This window comes from Mustela erminea, chromosome 1, assembly GCF_009829155.1.
Source record: "Mustela erminea isolate mMusErm1 chromosome 1, mMusErm1.Pri, whole genome shotgun sequence".
NCBI classification, from domain to species: domain Eukaryota; kingdom Metazoa; phylum Chordata; class Mammalia; order Carnivora; family Mustelidae; genus Mustela; species Mustela erminea.
In genome coordinates this window covers 11,527,164-11,545,597 of record NC_045614.1, presented here as the reverse complement: position 1 = coordinate 11,545,597, position 18,434 = coordinate 11,527,164, and positions in this window count along the sequence as shown.

Here is an 18,434-nt window from a genome sequence, read left to right as displayed (position 1 = left end):
GATCATATGGTAGTTCTATTTTTAATATTTCAAAGAACCTCCATACTATTTTCTACAGTGACTACCCCTATTTACATCCCCACCAAGAGTGCTCAGGGTTGCCTTTTCTCCACATCGTCACCAGCACTTGCTTCTTGTCTATTGGATACTGACCATTCCAATAGGCATGAGGTAATATCTTATTGTGGTTGTGATTTCTGTTTCCCTGGTGATTACTGATGTTGAGCACCTTTTTAAAAATCTTTTTAAAATAATTTTTAAAATTTCTTTTCATTGTACCAGAATTCATTGTTTATGCACCACACCCAGTGCTCCATGCAAAACATGCCCTCCATAATACCCACCACCAGGCTCACCCAACCTTCACCCCCCACCCCTTCAAAACCCTCAGATTGTTTTCCAGACTCCATAGTCTCTCATGGTTCATATCCTCCTCCAATTTCCCCCAACTCACTTCTCCTTTCCATCTCCCCACATCCTCCGTGTTATTTCTTAGGCTCCACAAATAAGTGAAACCATATGATCATTGACTCTCTCTGCTTGACTGACTTCACTCAGCATAACTTCCTTCAGTCGCAACAATGTTGATACAAAAGTTGGGTATACATCCTTTCTGATGGAGGCATAATACTCCGTAGTGTGTATGGACCACATTTTCCTTATGCATTCATCCATTGAAGGTCATCTTGGTTCTTTCCACAGTTCAGCGACCATGGCCATTGCTGCTATGAACATTGGGGTACAGATAGCCCTTCTTTTCACTCCATCTGTATCTTTGGGGTAAACACCCAGTAGTGCAATTGCAGGGTCATAGGAAGCTCTATTTTTAATTTCTTAAGGAATCTCTACACCGTTTTCCAAAGTGGCTGCACCACTGCATTCCTACCAACAGTGTAAAAGGGTTCCCCATTTTTCACATCCTCTCCAACACACGTTGTTCACTGTCTTGTTAATTTTGGCCATTAAAACTGGTGTAAGATGGTATCTCCACCTGGTTTGATTTGATCTCCCTGAGGGCTAGTGAAGATGAGCATTTTTCATGTGTCTGATAGACATTTGCATGTTTTCATTGGAAAAGTGTCTGTTCATATCTTCTGCCCATTTTTTTTTTTTGATATGATTATCTGTTTTGTGTGTGTTGAGTTTGAGAAGTTCTTTGTAGATTCTGGATATCAACCTTTTGTCTGTACTGTCATTCGCAAATATCTTTTCCCATTCCGTGGGTTGCCTCTTTGTTTTCTGGACTGTTTCCTTTGCTGTGCAGAAGCTTTGGATCTAGATGAAGCCCTAAAAATTCATTTTCGCTTTTGTTTCCTTTGCCTTTGGAGACATTTCCTGAAAGAAGTTGCTGTGGCTGATATTGAAGAGCTTACTGCCTATGGTCTCCACTAGGATTCTGACAGATTCTGATTCTGCCTCACGTTGAGGTCTTTTATCCATTTTGAGTTCATCTTTATGTATGGTGTAAGAGAATGGTTGAGTTTCATTCTACACATAGATCTCCAATTTTCTCAGCACCAGTTATTGAAGAGACTGTCTTTTTTCCACTGTATATTTTTTCCTGCTTTGTCGAAGGTTATTTGACCATAGAGTTTCGGGTCCATATCTGGACTCTCTACTCTGTTCCACTGGTTTATGTGTCTGTTTTTATGCCAGTCCCATGCTCTCTTGGTGATCACAGCTTTGTAGTAAAGCTTGAAATCAGGCAACGGGATGCCACCAGTTTTGATTTTCTTTTTCAACATTTCCTTAGCAATTCAGGGTCTCTTCTGATTCCATATAAATTTTAGGATTATTTGCTCCAACTCCTTGAAAAATGACAGTGGAATTTTGATCAGAATGGCATTGAAAGGATAGATTGCTCTAGGCAGTATAGACATTTTAACAATGTTTATTCTTCTGATTCATGAGACTGGAATGGTATTCCATCTTTTTGTGTTTTCGATTTCTTTCATGAGTGTTCTGTAGTTCCTCGAGTACAGATCCTTACCTCTTTCATTAGGTTTATTCCCAAGTATCTTACGGTTCTTTGTGATATAGTAAATGGAATCGATTCTCTAATTTTCATTTCTGTATTTTCATTGTTAGTGTATAAGAAAGCAACTGATTTATGTACATTGGCTTTGTATCCTGCCACATTACAGAATTGTTGGTGGGGTCTTTGGGGTTTTCCATATAAAGTATCATGTCATCTGTGAAGAGAGAGAGTTTGACTACTTCATTGCCAATTTAAATAACCTTTATTTCTCTTTGTTGTCTGTTTGCTGTTGCTAGGACTTCTATTACTATGTTGAACAAGAGTGGTGAGAGTAGGCCTCCTTTTCGTGTTCCTGATCTCAAAGGGAGGGCTGTAAGCTTTTCCCATTGAGGATGATATTTGCTGTGGGTTTTTCAATAGATTTTATGAAGTTGAGGAAATATCCCTCTACCCCTATACTTTGAAACACTTTAATAAGGAACAGATGCTGGATTTTGTCAAATGCTTTTTCTGCATCAATTGAGAGGGCCAATGAGATAGAAACTAGAATACAGTAGAACGCATCAATGAAACTAGAAACTGATTCTTTGAAAGAATCAATAAGATTGATTAACCAATGGTCAAACTAATCCAAAAGAAAAGAGATAAGGCCCAAATTAATAAAATTATGAATGAAAAGGGAGAGATCACAACGAACACCAAGAAAATAGAAACAATCATCAGAAATTATTATCAACAGTTATATTCCAATAAGTTAAGCAACCTAGATGGAATGGGTGCATTCCCGGAAAACTATAAACTTACAAAATTGAACCAGGAATAAAGGGACAACCTGAATAGACTGATATCTGGTAACGAGATTGAAGCAGTGATCAAAATCCTCCCCAAAAACAAGAACCCAGGACCTGACAGATTCCCTGAGGAATTCTATCAAACTTCCAAAGAAGAAATAATAGCTATTCTCCTGAAGCTGTTTTAAAAAACTGAAGCAGAAGGAAACTTCCAGATTCTTATTTATTTATTTATTTATTTATTTAAATTTTTTCAATTTATTTATTTTCAGAAAAACAGTATTCATTATTTTTTCACCACACCCAGTGCTCCTTGCAATCCGTGCCCTCTAAAATAACCACCACCTGGTACCCCAACCTCCCACCCCCTTGCCACTTCAAACCTCTCAGATTGTTTTTCAGAGTCCATAGTCTCTCATGATTCAACTCCCCTTCAAATTTACCCCAACTCCCTTCTCCTCTCTAACACCCCTTGTCCTCCATGATATTTGTTATTCTCCACAAATAAGTGAAACCATATGATAATTGACTCTCTCTGCTTGACTTATTTCACTCAGCATAATCTCTTCCAGTCCTCCATGTTGCTACAAAAGTTGGGTATTCATCCTTTCTGATGGAGGCATAATATTCCATAGTGTATATGGACCACATCTTCCTTATCCATTCATCCGTTGAAGGGCATCTTGGTTCTTTCCATAGTTTGGCGACTGTGGCCATTGCTGCTATAAACATTGGGGTACAGATTGCCTTTCTTTTCACTCCATCTGTATCCTTGGGGTAAATACCCAGGAGTGCAATGGCAGGGTCATAGGGAAGCTCTATTTTTAATTTCTTGAGGAATCTCCACACTGTTCTCCAAAGAGGCTGCACCAACTTGCATTCCCACCAACAGTGGAAGAGGGTTCCCCTTTCTCCACATCCTCTCCAACACGTGTTGTTTCCTGTTTTGTTTATTTTGGCCATTCTAACTTGTGTAAGGTGATATCTCAATGTAGTTTTAATTTGAATCTCCCTGAGGGCTAATGATGATGAACATTTTTTCATGTGTCTGATAGCCATTTGTATGTCTTGATGGGAGAAGTGTCTGTCCATATCTTCTTCCCATTTTTTGATATGTTTGCCTGTTTCGTGTGTGTTGAGTTTGAGGAGTTCTTTATAGATCCTGGATATCAACCTTTTGTCTGTACTGTCATTTGCAAATATCTTCTCCCATTCCGTGGGTTGCCTCTTTGTTTTTATTATGAAGCCAGCATTACCCTGATCCCCACACCAGGCAAAAACCCCACCAAAAAGGAGAATTTCAGACCAAGATCCCTGATGAATATGGATGCTAAGATTCTCAACAAGATCCTAGAAAATAAGATCCAACAGCACATTATAAATATTATCCACCATGACCAGGTGGGGTCCATCAAGGATGGTTCAACATTTGCAAATCAATCAAGGTGATAGAACAAATCAATACGATAAGAGAGAAGAACTACGTGGTCCCCTTTTTAAAATCTTATTTTATTTAAATTAAATTAGTTAACATAAAGTATGTCAATATTTTCAGATATAGAGTTTAGCAATTCATTAGCTGCATATGCACCCAGTACTCATTACATCACATTCCCTTCATAATGCCCAACATCCAGTTTTGCATCCCCCCACCCACATCCCCTCTGGCACTACCAACTTGTTTCCTATAGTTAAGAGTCTCTTAGAGTTTGTCTGCCTCTCTGACTTCATCTTATTTATTTTCCTTCCCTTCCTCTATGATACTCTGTTTTGTTCTTTTTTTTAATGGATATATTGTAAATACAAAAATAGCTTTATTATCTAGTTTTTTAAAAAAATTTTATTTCTTTTCAGCATAACAGTATTTATTGTTTTTGCACCACACCCAGTGCTCCATGCAATCCATGCCCTCCCCAACACCCACCACCTGGTTCCCCCATCCTCCCACCCCCACCCCTTCAAAACCCTCAGATTGTTTTTCAGATTCTATAGTCTCTCATGGTTCACCTCCCCTTCCAATTTCCCTCAACTCCCTTCTCCTCTCCATCTCCCTATGTCCTCCATACTATTTGTTATGCTCCACAAATAATTGAAACCATATGATAACTGACTCTCTCTGCTTGACTTATTTCACTCAGCATAATCTCTTCCAGTCCCGTCCATGTTGCTACAAAAGTTGGGTATTCTGTTTTGTTCTTAATTTTCCCATATGAGTGAAACCATATGATAATTGTCTTTCTCTGATTGAGTTCTTTCACTCAGCATAATACCCTCCAGTTACATCCACATCAACGTAAACGGTAATATTTCATCATTTATGGTGGCTGCGTAATATTCCATTATATAATACATATATTATGTTTTTAAATATAATTATTATATTAGTATATATTACATATATATTTATAATATTACATATATAATCTGCTTATCCATTCATCTATCAATGGACATCTGGGCTTTTTCTGTACTTTTAGCTATTGTAGATATTACTGCTATAATTATTGGGGTGCAGGTGCCCCTTCAGATCACAACACTTGTATCCTTCGGGTAAATACCTTATAGTGCTTGGTTGTGTAGTAGCTCTATTGTTAACTTTTTTTGTTGCTTATTTTTTCATTTTTTAAATTTCTTTTCATTGTTCCAGAATTCACCGTTTATGTACCACACCCAGTGCTCCATGCAATATGTGCATCCACAATACCCACCACCGGGTTTACCCAAACCCCCAACCCTCATCTCTACAAAACCCTCAGTTTGTTTCTCATAGACCAGTCTCTCATGCTTCATCTTCCCCACCAATTTTCCCAACTCACTTCTCCTCCCCATCTCCCCATGTCCTCTGTGTTATTCCATATGCTCCACAATTAAGCCAAACCATATGATAATTTACTTTCTCTGCTTGACTTATTTCACTTAACATAATCTCTTCCAGGGGCGCCTGGGTGGCTCAGTTGGTTGGACGACTGCTTTCAGCTCAGGTCATGATCCCGGAGTCCCAGGATCGAGTCCCGCATCGGGCTCCCAGCTCCATGGGGAGTCTGCGTCTCCCTCTGACCTTCTCCTCGCTCATGCTCTCTCTCACTGTCTCTCTCTCAAATAAATAAAATCTTAAAAAAAAAAAAAACAACATAATCTCTTCCAGTACCATCCATGGTCCATGTTGATACAAAAGTTGGATATTCATCCTTTCTGATGGAGGCACAACACTCCATAGTACATATGGACCATATCTTCTTTATTCATTGAGGAACCTCCATTCTGTTTTCCAGGTAGCTGTGCCAGCTTGCATTTCCACCAACATTGTAGGAGTGTTCCTCTTTTTCCACATCCTTGCCAAAATTTGTTGTTCTCTGTCTTGTTAATTTTTGCCATTGTGACCGGTGTGAGGTGGTATCTCATTATGATTGTTTTGTGTTTCCCTGATGGCAAATGATGTGGATTATTTTTTCATGTGTTTCATGGTCATTTGTATGTCATCTTTGGAGAAATATCTGTTCATGTCTCCTGACCATTTATTGACTGAACATCTTTTCATGGAGCTTTTGGCCACCTGTATGTCTTCATTGGAAAAAAGTCCGTTCAGATCCTCTGCCAATTGTTTAATCAGATTATTTTGTTGTTTGTCTGTTGCTATTGAGTTGTATGAGTTCTATTTATATTTGGTGTAGTTATCCCCTCATCAGATATATGATTTTCAAATATTCTCTTCCATTCAGGAAGTTGCCATTTATTTTGTTGATAGTTTCTTTTGCCACACAGATTTTTTTAGTTTGAGAGAGATCCTGTTTATTTTTGCTTTTGTTCTCTCGATTTTTGGTGCCAATTCCTAAGAATCATTGTCAATACCAATATGTTTTCTTCTAGGAGGTTTCTGGCTTTGGGTCTTACATTCAAGTATTTAATCCACTTTGAGTTCATTTTTACCTATGGTGTAAGATAGTGCTCCAGTTGAATTCTTTTGCACATGGCTGTCCAGTTCACCAAACACCATTTATTGATGAGACTGTTATTTTCTTATTGTGCATCCTTGCCTCCTTTGTTGTGAAGTATTTAACCATATATCTGTGTGATTATTTCTGGGCTCTCTATTTCTTTCCATTGATCTGTGTTTTCTATACCCATATCATGCTGTTTTGGGTACCACGATTTGGTGATATAGTTTGAAATCAGGGAGCATGATGCCCTAGTTTTGCTCTTCTTTCTCAAGATTGCTTTGGCTGTTTGGGGTCTTTGTGATTTCATAAAAGTTGTAGGAGTGGTTGTACCTCAGTGGCTCAGTTGGTTAAGCATCTGCCTTCAGCTCAGGTCCTGATCCCAGGGTCCTGTGATTGAGCCCCATGTCAGGGTCCCTCTCAGTGAGGAGTCTGCTTCTCCCTCTGCCCTTCCCCTTACTCGTGCTCTTGCTCTCTTGCTCTCTCTCTAAAATAAATAAATAAATAAATAAATAAATAAATAAATAAATAAATATTTAAAAAGGAAACTGTAGGAGTGGGCACCTAGGTGGCTCAGTGGGTTAAAGCCTTTGCCTTCAGCTCAGGTCATGGTCCCAGGGTTTTGGGATTGAGTCCTACATTGGACTCTCTGCTCAGCAAAGAGCCTGTTTCCTCCTCTCTCTGCCTGCCTCTTTGCCTACCTGTGATCTCTCTCTGTCAAATAAATAAATAAAATCTTTAAAATAACTGAGTGTTTGTTTCATTTCTGTAAAATATGACATTGGTATATTGACTATAATTACACTGAATCCACAAATTGCTTTGGGTAGTATGGACATTTTAACAGTATTGATTCTTCCAATTGATTAAAATGGAATATCTTTTCATTTCTTTGTGTCACCTCCAATTTATTTCAGCATTGTCTTATAGATTTCATTGTACAGATGTTTCACCTCCTTGTTCAAATTTATTCTTAGGTTTTATTCTTGTTGAGGCAGTTGTAAATGGAATTGTTTTCATAGTTCCTTTTTCTGAGAGTTTCGTATTAATGGACAGAGTGGTGACCAATTTTTGTATATTGACTTTATATCCTGCAGAATCCATTGATTAGTTAAAAGAGATGTGTTTTCTTTTAAGCAATTGATAGAAATACAATGACATACAATAAAGTAAACAGATTTAAAATGCAAATTTTTCTAAAGTAATCATACAAAAACAGAGTATGTACATAAGTGAGTCAGTCCATTTATATATAATTCAAGAAAGTGTACAAAAGCTTTAAAGATTTTTTTAAATAGTTGTAAAACATGTAATCAATCTGAATTTCTGTTTCCTTATCTCTAATGCAGGTTGATGTTAGGAAAAAATACAGTGTTTGGAAATATTTGATGAGTACAAAAAATCTTTCATGGGTAAAGAACACAGATATGTATGTGTGCATGTAAACAGTACTTCATAAAAATAGTCTTATATATGTATGTACAACATAGGCTCAATAATCCCATCTTTTGCATTGAAAGGAAATTTTGAAGAAATTTGTAGAAGATAAAAATCAAAACAGTGATACAGATGGCCCTTCTTTTCACGACATCTGTATCTGTGGGGTAAATACCTAGGGGTGCTATTGCAGGGTCATAGGGAAGTTCTATTCTTAATTTCTTGAGTAATTTCCACACTGTTCTCCAAAGAGGCTGCACCAACTTGCATTCCCACCAAGAGTGGAAGAGGGTTCCCCTTTCTCCACATCCCCTCCAACACATGTTGTTTCTAGTCTTGTTAATTGTAGCCATTCAAACTGGTGTAAGGTGATAACTCAATGTGGTTTTAATTTGAATCTCCCTGATGGCTAGTGATGATGAACATTTTCCATGTGTCTGATAGCCATTTGTATGTCTTCATTGGAGAAGTGTCTGTTCATATCTTCTGCCCATTTTTTGATATGATTGCCTGTTTTGTGTGTGTTGAGTTTGAGGAGTTCATTATAGATCCTGGATATCAACTTTTTTTAAAATTAATTTATTTATTTTCAGAAAAGCAGTATTCATTATTTTTTCACCACACCCAGTGCTCCATGCAATCTGTACCCTCTATAATACCCACCACCTGGTACCCCAACCTCCCACCCCCCCGCCACTTCAAACCCCTCAGATTGTTTTTCAGAGTCCATAGTCTGGATATCAACCTTTTGTCTGTACTGTCATTTGCAAATATCTTCTCCCATTCTGTGGGTTGCCTCTTTGTTTTCTTGACTATTTCCTTGGCTGTGCAGAAGCTTTTGATTTTGATGAAGTCCCAAAAGTTTATTTTCGCTTTTGTTTCCTTTGTCATTGGAGACGTATCTTGAAAGAAGTTGCTGTGGCTGATATCGAAGAGATTACTGCCTATGTTCTCCTCCAGGATTCTGATGGATTCCTGTCTCATGTTGAGGTCTTTTATCCATTTTGAGTTTATCTTTGTGTATGGTGTAAGAGAATGGTCGAGTTGCCAAACTATGGAAAGAACCAAGATGTCCTTCAATGGATGAATGGATAAGGAAAATGTGGTCCATATAAACTATGGAGTATTATGCCTCCATCAGAAAGGATGAATACCCAACTTTTGTAGCAACACAGACGGGACTCAAAGAGATTATGTTGAGTGAAATAAGTCAAGCAGAGAGAGTCAATTATCATATGGTTTCACTTATTTGTGGAGCATAACAGATAGCATGGAAGACATGGGGAGTTAGAGAGAAGGGAGTTGGGGTAAATTGGAAGGGACGGTGAATCATGAGAGACTATGGACCCTGAAAAACAATCTGAGGGGTTTGAAGTGGCGGGGGGTGGGAGGTCGGGGTACCAGGTGGTGGGTATTATAGAGGGTACGGATTGCATGGAGCACTGGGTGTGGTGAAAAAATAATGAATACTGTTATGCTGAAAATAAATAAATTAATATAAAAAATCAAAGCAGTGAAATTTTTGAAAAATCATGAAATTAAAAGAATATAGACATTTAGACACAGAGATTTAAAGAAGAATGGGAAAACTTAATTTTAGTAATGAATTATTTTTTTAAATTTTAAGCTACAAAGGGCTCAAAGTCAGAATCTATATTTAAAAAAATACAGAATTTATATTTAAATCTAAAGTCAAGGTGAACCTGGCTGGCTCAGTCAGTGGAGAAAGCAACTCCTTTTTTGTTTTGTTTTGTTTTATAATGTTATTTATAAGTAATCTCCGCTTCCAACAGGGGCTCAAACCCACAATCCTGATGTTAAGAGTCATGCATTCCACCAACAGTCGAGCCAGCCAGCAGTCTGAGCATGCAACTCTTTGATATCAGGATCATGAGTTTAAGCCGCACATTGAGTGTAGAGATTTCTTAATAAATAAATAAATATTTCTTCCTGTTTCAGTCTTGGTAGTCCATAAGTTTCCAGAAAGTCATCCATTCCATGCAGGTTGCTTGACTTGTTGGCATATAATTGCTGGTAATAATTTCTAATAATTTTTTCTATTTCCTTGGTGGTAGTCATGATCTATCCCCTTTCATTCATGACTTTATTAATTTGGGTCCCTTTTCTTTTCTTCTGGATAAGTCTGGCCAGATGTTTAGTGATCTTATTAATTCTTTCAAAGAATGAGCTTCTAGTTTCATTGATGTGTTCTACTGCTTTTCTGGGTTCTATTTCATTGATTTCCACTCTAATCTTTATTATTTCTCTTCTCCTGCTTGGTTTTATTTGCTGTTCTTTCTCCAGCTCCTTTAGGTATAAGTTTAGCTTGTGCATCTTGGATTATTCTACTTTTTTGAAAGAGGCTTGGCTGGCTATGTATTCTGCCTGTCCCCCAGGACCATGTTTGCAGTAGCCCATAGGGTTTAGACTGATGCGTTTTCATTCTAATTAGTTTCCATGAATTGATTAAGTTCTTCTTTAATTTCCTGTTTGACCCAATCCTTCTTTAGCAGGATCGTCTTTAACTTCCAAGTATTTGAATTCCTTCCATTTTTTTCTTGTGTTTGAGTTCCAGTTTCAAAGCTTGTGGTCTGATAACATGGAGGGAACAATCTCAGTTTTTTTTATGGAGTTGATACCTGATTTGTGACCCAGTATGTGGTCTCTGCTAGAGAAAGTACTGTGTGCATTAGAGAAGAATGAGTATTTTATTGTTTTAAGGTGGAATGTTCTGTATATATCTATGAAGTCCATCTGGTCCAGTGTGTCATTGGAATTGTGTCACTGAAAGAATTTTGGTGTCAATGGTACCAGTTGTGTCATTGAAAGCTCTTGTTTCTTTATTGATATTCTCCTTACAAAAGATGAATCTGCTTATCATGATCTATCCATTGCTGAGAGTGGATTGTTAAGGTCTTCTACTATTATTATCCATATGAGTCTTGATTTTGAATAATAGCTGGCATATGTAGTTGGCTGCTCCCATGTTGGAGGCAGAGATATTTACAACTGTTAGATTGTCTTGTTGGATAGACCCTTTACATAGGATACAATGTCTCTCTACATCTCTTACTACAGTTTTGGTTTAAAATCTAATTTGTCTGATATAAGAATTACTACCCCATGCTTTCTTTTGAGGTCAGTTGCCATGACATTTTCTCCATCCCCTCACTTTCAATCTGGAGATGTTTTAGGTTCAAAATGAGTCTCTTGTAGATAGCATATAGGTGGGTCCTGTCTTTGTATCCAATCTGAAACTCTTTGCCATTTCAAGGGAGCAGTTAGGCTATTCATGTTGAGAGTGATGATTGAAAGATATGCATTTAGTGCATTAAATATTGCCTGTAAAGTTCATATCTCTATAGATTGTCTCTGTAAATTTCTGGTCTATATTATCTTGGGGTCTTTTTTCTTTTATGGAATCTCCTTAATATTTCTTTCATGAATGGCTTCATGGTCACATATTTCTTCAGTTTCTGCCTGTCCTGGAAGCTCTTTTTCTTTCATCCATTCTGAGTGACAGCCTTGCTGGATAAAGCATTCTTGGCTGCATGTTCTTCTCATTTAGTACCCTGACTATGTCTTGCCAGCATCTTCTGGCTTGCCAGAACTCTGCGGACAGGTCTGATGTTATTCTGATGTGCCTCCCTTCATACATAAGAAAGCTCTTGCTCCTGGGTGTTCTCAGGATAGTTTCCTTGGCTTTATGAATAGCAAGATTTAGTATTATATGCTGGGTATTGGTCCCTATTGGAAGGGGTTATCTCTGCCTTTTGGACATATAGAGAAGAAGGAAACTCGGCCATTCTCATATGTCATACACAAAGATAAAAATGGATGAAAGATCTCAATATTAACCAGGAATCTATCAGAATCCTAGAAGAGAACATAGGTTCTAACCTATTCTGAATTGGCTATAGCAAACTCTTTCAAGACATGTATCCAAAGACAAGGGAAGCAAAAGCAAAAATGAACTTTGGGGACTTTGTTATGATAAAAATCTTCTTCATGGCAAAGGAAACAGTCTACAAAACTAAGAGGCAACCCATGGAATGGAAAAAGATATTTGGGATATCTTTGGGAAGACAAAGCTATCCAGGATCTATAAAGAATATCTCACACTCAGCACTAAAAACAAAAACAAAAACAAAAGCAAACAAAAAATCAAACAATCCAGTCAAAAAATGAACAGAAGACATGTACAGACACTTCTCCAAAGGGGACATACCAATAACTAAAAGACATATGAAAAAACTTCCAACATGGCTATCCACCAGGGAAATACAAAACAAAACCACCATGCAAGACCACATTATCCCAGTTAGAATGACAAAAATTAACAAAAGAGGGACCAATTCATGTTGGCAGGGATTTGGAGAAAAGGGAACCCTCTTACTCTGTTGGTGGGAATGCAAGCTGGTATAGCTACTCTGGAAAACAGTACAGAAGTTCCTGAAGATGTTAAAAATAAAGCTACCCTACAACCCAGCAATTGTACTACCAGGTATTTAACCCAAAGATATAGATGTAATGAAAATAAGGGACGCATGCACCCCAATGCTCATAGCAGCTATACCCACAAGAAACAAGCTGTGGAAGGAGTCCAGATGCCCTTCAACAGATGAATGGATAAAGAAATTGTGTACATATGTACAATGGAATATTCCCACCCCCCAGAAAGGATGAATACCTACCACTTGTGTCGACATGGATGAAACTAGAGGGTATTATGTTAAGTGAAGTAAGTCAAGCAGAGAAAGACAATTATTGTATGGTTTCACTCATACGTGGAACATAAGGAATATCACCATAAGGGAAGGGAGGGAAAACTGAAGGGAGAGAAATCAGAGAGGGACATGAACCATGAGAGACTATGGACTCCAAGAAATAAACTGAGGGCTTCAGATGGGACTGAGGTTGGCGGACTGGGTAGCTAGGTGATGGGTATTAAGGAGGGCATGTGTTGCAATGAGCACTGGTTGTTATAAGCAACTAATAAATTGTTGAACACTACATCAAAAACCAATGATGTACTATACAGTGGCTAACTGAACATAAAAATATAAACCATGAGAGACTATCGACTCTGAGAAACAAACTGAGGGTTTTGGAGAGGAGTGGGGTAGGGGGTTGGATGAGCCTGGTAATGGGTATTATGGAGGGCACGTACTGCATGGAGCCATGGGTGTGGTACATAAACAATGAATTTTGGAGCACTGAAAAAAAATAAAATTCAAAAAATATAAATAAACAAACAAACTAATTAATTAATTAATTAGCAAGCTTCTGTTTAGTTGATCTGTTCTACTGGGTTTTTGTTGTTGTTGTTCCTATGTCATTGATTTCTGCTCTAATCTTTATTATTTCTGTTCTTCTGCTGGACTTAGACTTTCTTCCCTATTCTTTTTCCAGTTCTTCTAGGTCTAAGTTTAGATTGTGTCATGGATTGGAAGAACAAATAGCGTTAAAAAGTCTATGCTGTTCATGTCTCCTGTCCATTTTTTTTTTAATTAATTTTTTATTTTTTATAAACATATATTTTTATCCCCAGGGGTACAGGTCTGTGAATCACCAGGTTTACACACTTCACAGCACTCACCAAAGCAAGCTGGTGCAGCCACTCTGGAAAACAGCATGGAGGTTCCTCAAAATGTTGAAAATAGAACTGCCCTATGACCCAGCAATTGCACTATTGGGTATTTACCCTAAGGATACAAACGTAGTGATCCAAAGGGGCACATGCACCTGAATGTTTATAGCAGCAATGTCCACAATAGCCAAACTATGGAAAGAACCTAGATGTCCATCAACAGATGAATGGATCAAGAAGATGTCCTGTCCATTTTTTTTAAAGATTTTATTTATTTGACAGAGAGAGATCACAAGCAGGCAGAGAGGCAGGAAGAGAGAGAGGAGGAAGCAGGCTCCCTGCTGAGCAGAGAGCCCGATGCGGGCTTTGATCTCAGGACCCTGAGATCATGACCTGAGCCGAAGGCAGCGGCTCAACCCACTGAGCCACCCAGGCGCCCCTCCTGTCCATTTTTTGATATGATTATTTAGTTTTTGGCTCTTGACCTCTCCAACGAAGACATACAGATGGCTAGCAGATACATGAAAAAGTCCTCACCATCATTAGCCATCAGAGAAACTCAAATCAAAACCAAATTGAGATATCACCTTATACCAGTTAGAATGGCAGAGATTAACAAGTCAGGAAACAACAAATGTTGGAGAGGATGTGGAGAAAGGGGAACCCTCTTCCACTGTTGGTGGGAATGAAAGTTGGTGCAGCCACTTCGGAAAATAATGTGGAGATTCCTTAAGAAATTAAAAATAGAGCTACTCTATGACCAAGGAATTGCACTACTGGTTATTTACCCCAAGGATACAGATGTAGTGAACAGAAAGGCCATCTGTACCCCAATGTTTATAGCAGCAATGGCCACAATCACAAAACTGTGGAAAGAACCAAGATGCTATTCAACAGACGAATGGATAAAGAAGATGTGGTCCATATATGCAATGGAATATTATGCCTCCATCAGAAAGGATGAATACCCAACTTTTATATCAACATGGATGGGACTGAAGATTATGCTAAGTGAAATAAGCCAAGCAGAGCAAGTTAATTATCATATGCTTTTATTTAATGTGGAACATAAGGAATAACATGGAGGACATTAGGAGAAGGAAGGGAAAAGTGAAGTGGGGGAAATCGGAGGAGGAGATGAACCATGAGACACTGTGGAATCTGAGAAACAAACTGAGGGTTTTGGAGGGGAGGGGATGAGGGGTTGGGTGAGCCTGGAGGTGGGTATTAAGGAGGGCATTTATTACATAGAGCACTGGATCTTGTACATAAACAATGAATCTTGGAACACTGCATCAAAAACTAATGATGTATTTTATGATGACTAACATAACACAATAAAAAAAGTATATGCTATGCATAGCAATCTACATATTCAATGAAATATTTAAGAAAGAAAGAAAGAACTCACATTTATATTTTAGAAATAGAGAATTCCTTTTTACATTCAATTTCAACAATGAAACAGAAGATCCAGATTGACTTTAATATTTTTATTACATATAATATTGTATTTCAACAAACAATGCCCTAACCTAACAGAAGAGAAATTAATTGATTGAGAGACTAAAATTCACCTTCCCCAAAACAATTTTTTTCCTAAAGATTTTATCTATTTATTTGACAGAGAGAGAGGTCACAAGTAGGCAAAGAGGCAGGCAGAGAGAGTGGGTGAAGCATGCTTCCCACTGAGCAGAGAGCCTGATGCGGGGCTTGATCCCAGGACCCTGGGATCATGACCTGAGCTGAAGGCAGAGGCTTTAACCCACTGAGCCACCCAGGTGCCCCCAAAACAATTTTATTGGATAAATGTCTATGTTACATTCCTATCTGCTGTAACAAATCATCACAATAGAGGCTTCAAAGAAAGAAATTTATGCTCTTACAGTCTTAGAGGTCAGAAGCCTGAGATAAGACTCTGGGCTAAAATCAACATGACTTCAGGGCCTGGTTCCTGAAAATGCTTTAGGAAAAGTTTCTTTTTTTTCCTACTCCAGTTTCCAGTGACAACAGGTGTTCTTTGGCTCATAGCCCTTTCTCAATCTTCAAATGAATCAATGAGGCATCTTCACATCTCTCTCTGATCCAACTATTCTGCCTTCTTGTCCCACATTCAGAGGACAATGGTGATTATGGTAGTTCCACTTCCATAACCTTGGTCAATCTTAGTTTAAGTACAGCCTTATTTCATTTGTTACCTTAAACTCCCACTTACTAAACAAAAAAACATATTCAAAGTTTCCATTAATCAGAATGTGGACCAGTGAAAGAGGATCTTATTCTGCTACACCAAAGTCTTTTCTAAAAGTATTTTATTTGGTTCCACTCAAGGGTCCATATATAAAAGAAATAATCACAGATTTTATCACAGTCCCTAAAATGACTGGATACAATTTTTGTTCAAATTTCTATGCAAAAACATTTTTTTTCCGTGAAGAACCCCTACAACCATCTGTGTGCCTTCCACTATCACAGGAAAACAGCCTTGCTTCTCAAAGAGTGGTCCACAGACCACGACCTGCAGCATCAACATCACTCAGGAGCTTGTTAGAAATGTTGAATTCCTGGGACCATCAGCACCCACTAAAGCAGAATCTGCATTTAAGTTAGAATCCTAGATTATTCCTATGCAATTTGAAGTTGGAAAAGTCCTGATCTCACATTCTCAATTTGACCTTTGAGGTAGTCTTATTTTTTCTCACATTCTCAATTTGACCTTTGAGGTAGTCTTATTTTTTGTGTTGGGAGCTGTCCTATTCCTTGTAGGTATTTACCAGCATCCCTTCAGACATTGCTAGCAATGCCAGGGGAGAAGAACTACCTCTGGTTGGGACCACTGCAACAGAGTTTGAAACCTGGGAACATCCTGACAGAATTCAATCAACACTCATCCCTTTTTGCAATAAGTTTGAAATGAACACTAAATTCTTCAAACCCCATTTCTCCATAGGGAATGAAGTTCACACTAGTGCTTCCTCACAGAATGGATTTGTATCAATATTAAATCAGACAATTCCTGTAAGGCAATAAACTCAGATTATGCGTACAAAAAGATCTAAATATATCTCTTACAAGTGACAAATATTTTATACTGACATTTTAAGTTGTAGTTCTGAACTTAAGATAGAATTGTGAGATTAGTGGCCAGGGTTTTACATTAAAGGATAAAACTTTTCATCTTTGTTTAGAAAGGCAAAAGTAACATTCTAGAGATATCAGGGATTGTGTCTCCACAACTCAGTGCTTTGAAGGGCACAGTGGACCTAGTCATGGTTGATTTCTCAGTTGGAAACAGGAGAAAACATTCACCCAGGAGTGGGATGATGTGCTGGAAGTTTAGATCCCTGAAAGACAGGAGAAGATAAAGAAAAAGAGTAAGAAAAACTGACTTCACCTGGCTTATCAACTGGTTTCCTAGGAACAGAAATTCAACAGGAAAAATTTCATTTCTGTCCAGACTAGTGTCCCGCAGGGAAATCATGTGCCTAAAGGTGGGAGGAACAAGAGGGAAATGTGCCTAATGAGCAGACCAAAGCAGCTGTAAATACTTCCTCTGCTGCAGTCCCACAGCAGCCTCCTCATCTGGACAAGACCTGGTCTTTTCTGGTGCAGTCCTAAGTGTGGATGGGGCACTGGAATCTGACTCATTCCTGCTCTCTTGTCTGGGGACAGAGCTTCATACTTCACCATCTACCAACCAGACAGGTATTTTGATTTCCATGTAAAGACCTTCCTCACAGATACTCCATCTAGGTGGGTTTTCCTGCCCAGTAGGGACTAAATTTGGTCTAAGAATGAAAGTCAACAACATTTAGCTGAGGTCATCTGAGGACCAATCTGGCCTAACCCAGAGCTGAGTTTGCTGTGGCTGTCTGCTGGTTTGATTAAGAAAATTATTGGTTGATTCACTTATGTATTTATAATGCTAAAAATAGAAGTGAACATGGAAGTCAGAAATGCAAGGTTCAACCTAAACAAGTAAGTCACAATAAGGGAAATCCAATCATGTGGGGGATGGGAAGCATAAAAGTAGAACATGAAACCAAGTATCTTTGTATTTAACCTGAGTAGAAACTCAAGTGTTAGTTGTGGAGGGATAGACAGTGAAATGAGGAGATGTGTTTTCATGTTCAAGATGGAACATACTAAACTACATTTCCATACTGAAGAGAAAATCCAGACGAAAGATTCTCCCTGGTTCATATATGCAAGAGCAGTACATGAAACATACATATCACAGTACCTCCTCTCTCTTGAGTGTTCAAATGAAATTTTTTACATGTATTATGTGAAAAAAGGTATGCTAATGAGCTTCCTTTACAATTACCTCATTACCTGTGAGCCTGAATATATCTTAACTTAGCTAGCCACACACTTCTCCATTGAAAATTGTGGGAGTCCTTGATGTTTACATAATGCAGTCAGAGTGTTTTTAATCCTGTTTTCATTGCATTCTTTTTTTTTTTAATTTTTTTAATTTTTAAAACTTCTTTTCAGTGTACCAGAATTCATTTTATTGCATTCTTTTAAGCAAAGTATTGCTATTAATATCACCAATTTAGCTATTTTCCATTTCATTTTTTATGTGTGTGTAGATGTATTTGTGCAGAATGTGCAAGAGTGTATGAATTTAGTGTGGTAAAGTCTGTGAGTTACTCGTCATATATTCCCTCCACTGATTTCTTTCTTTAAAAATTTTTAAA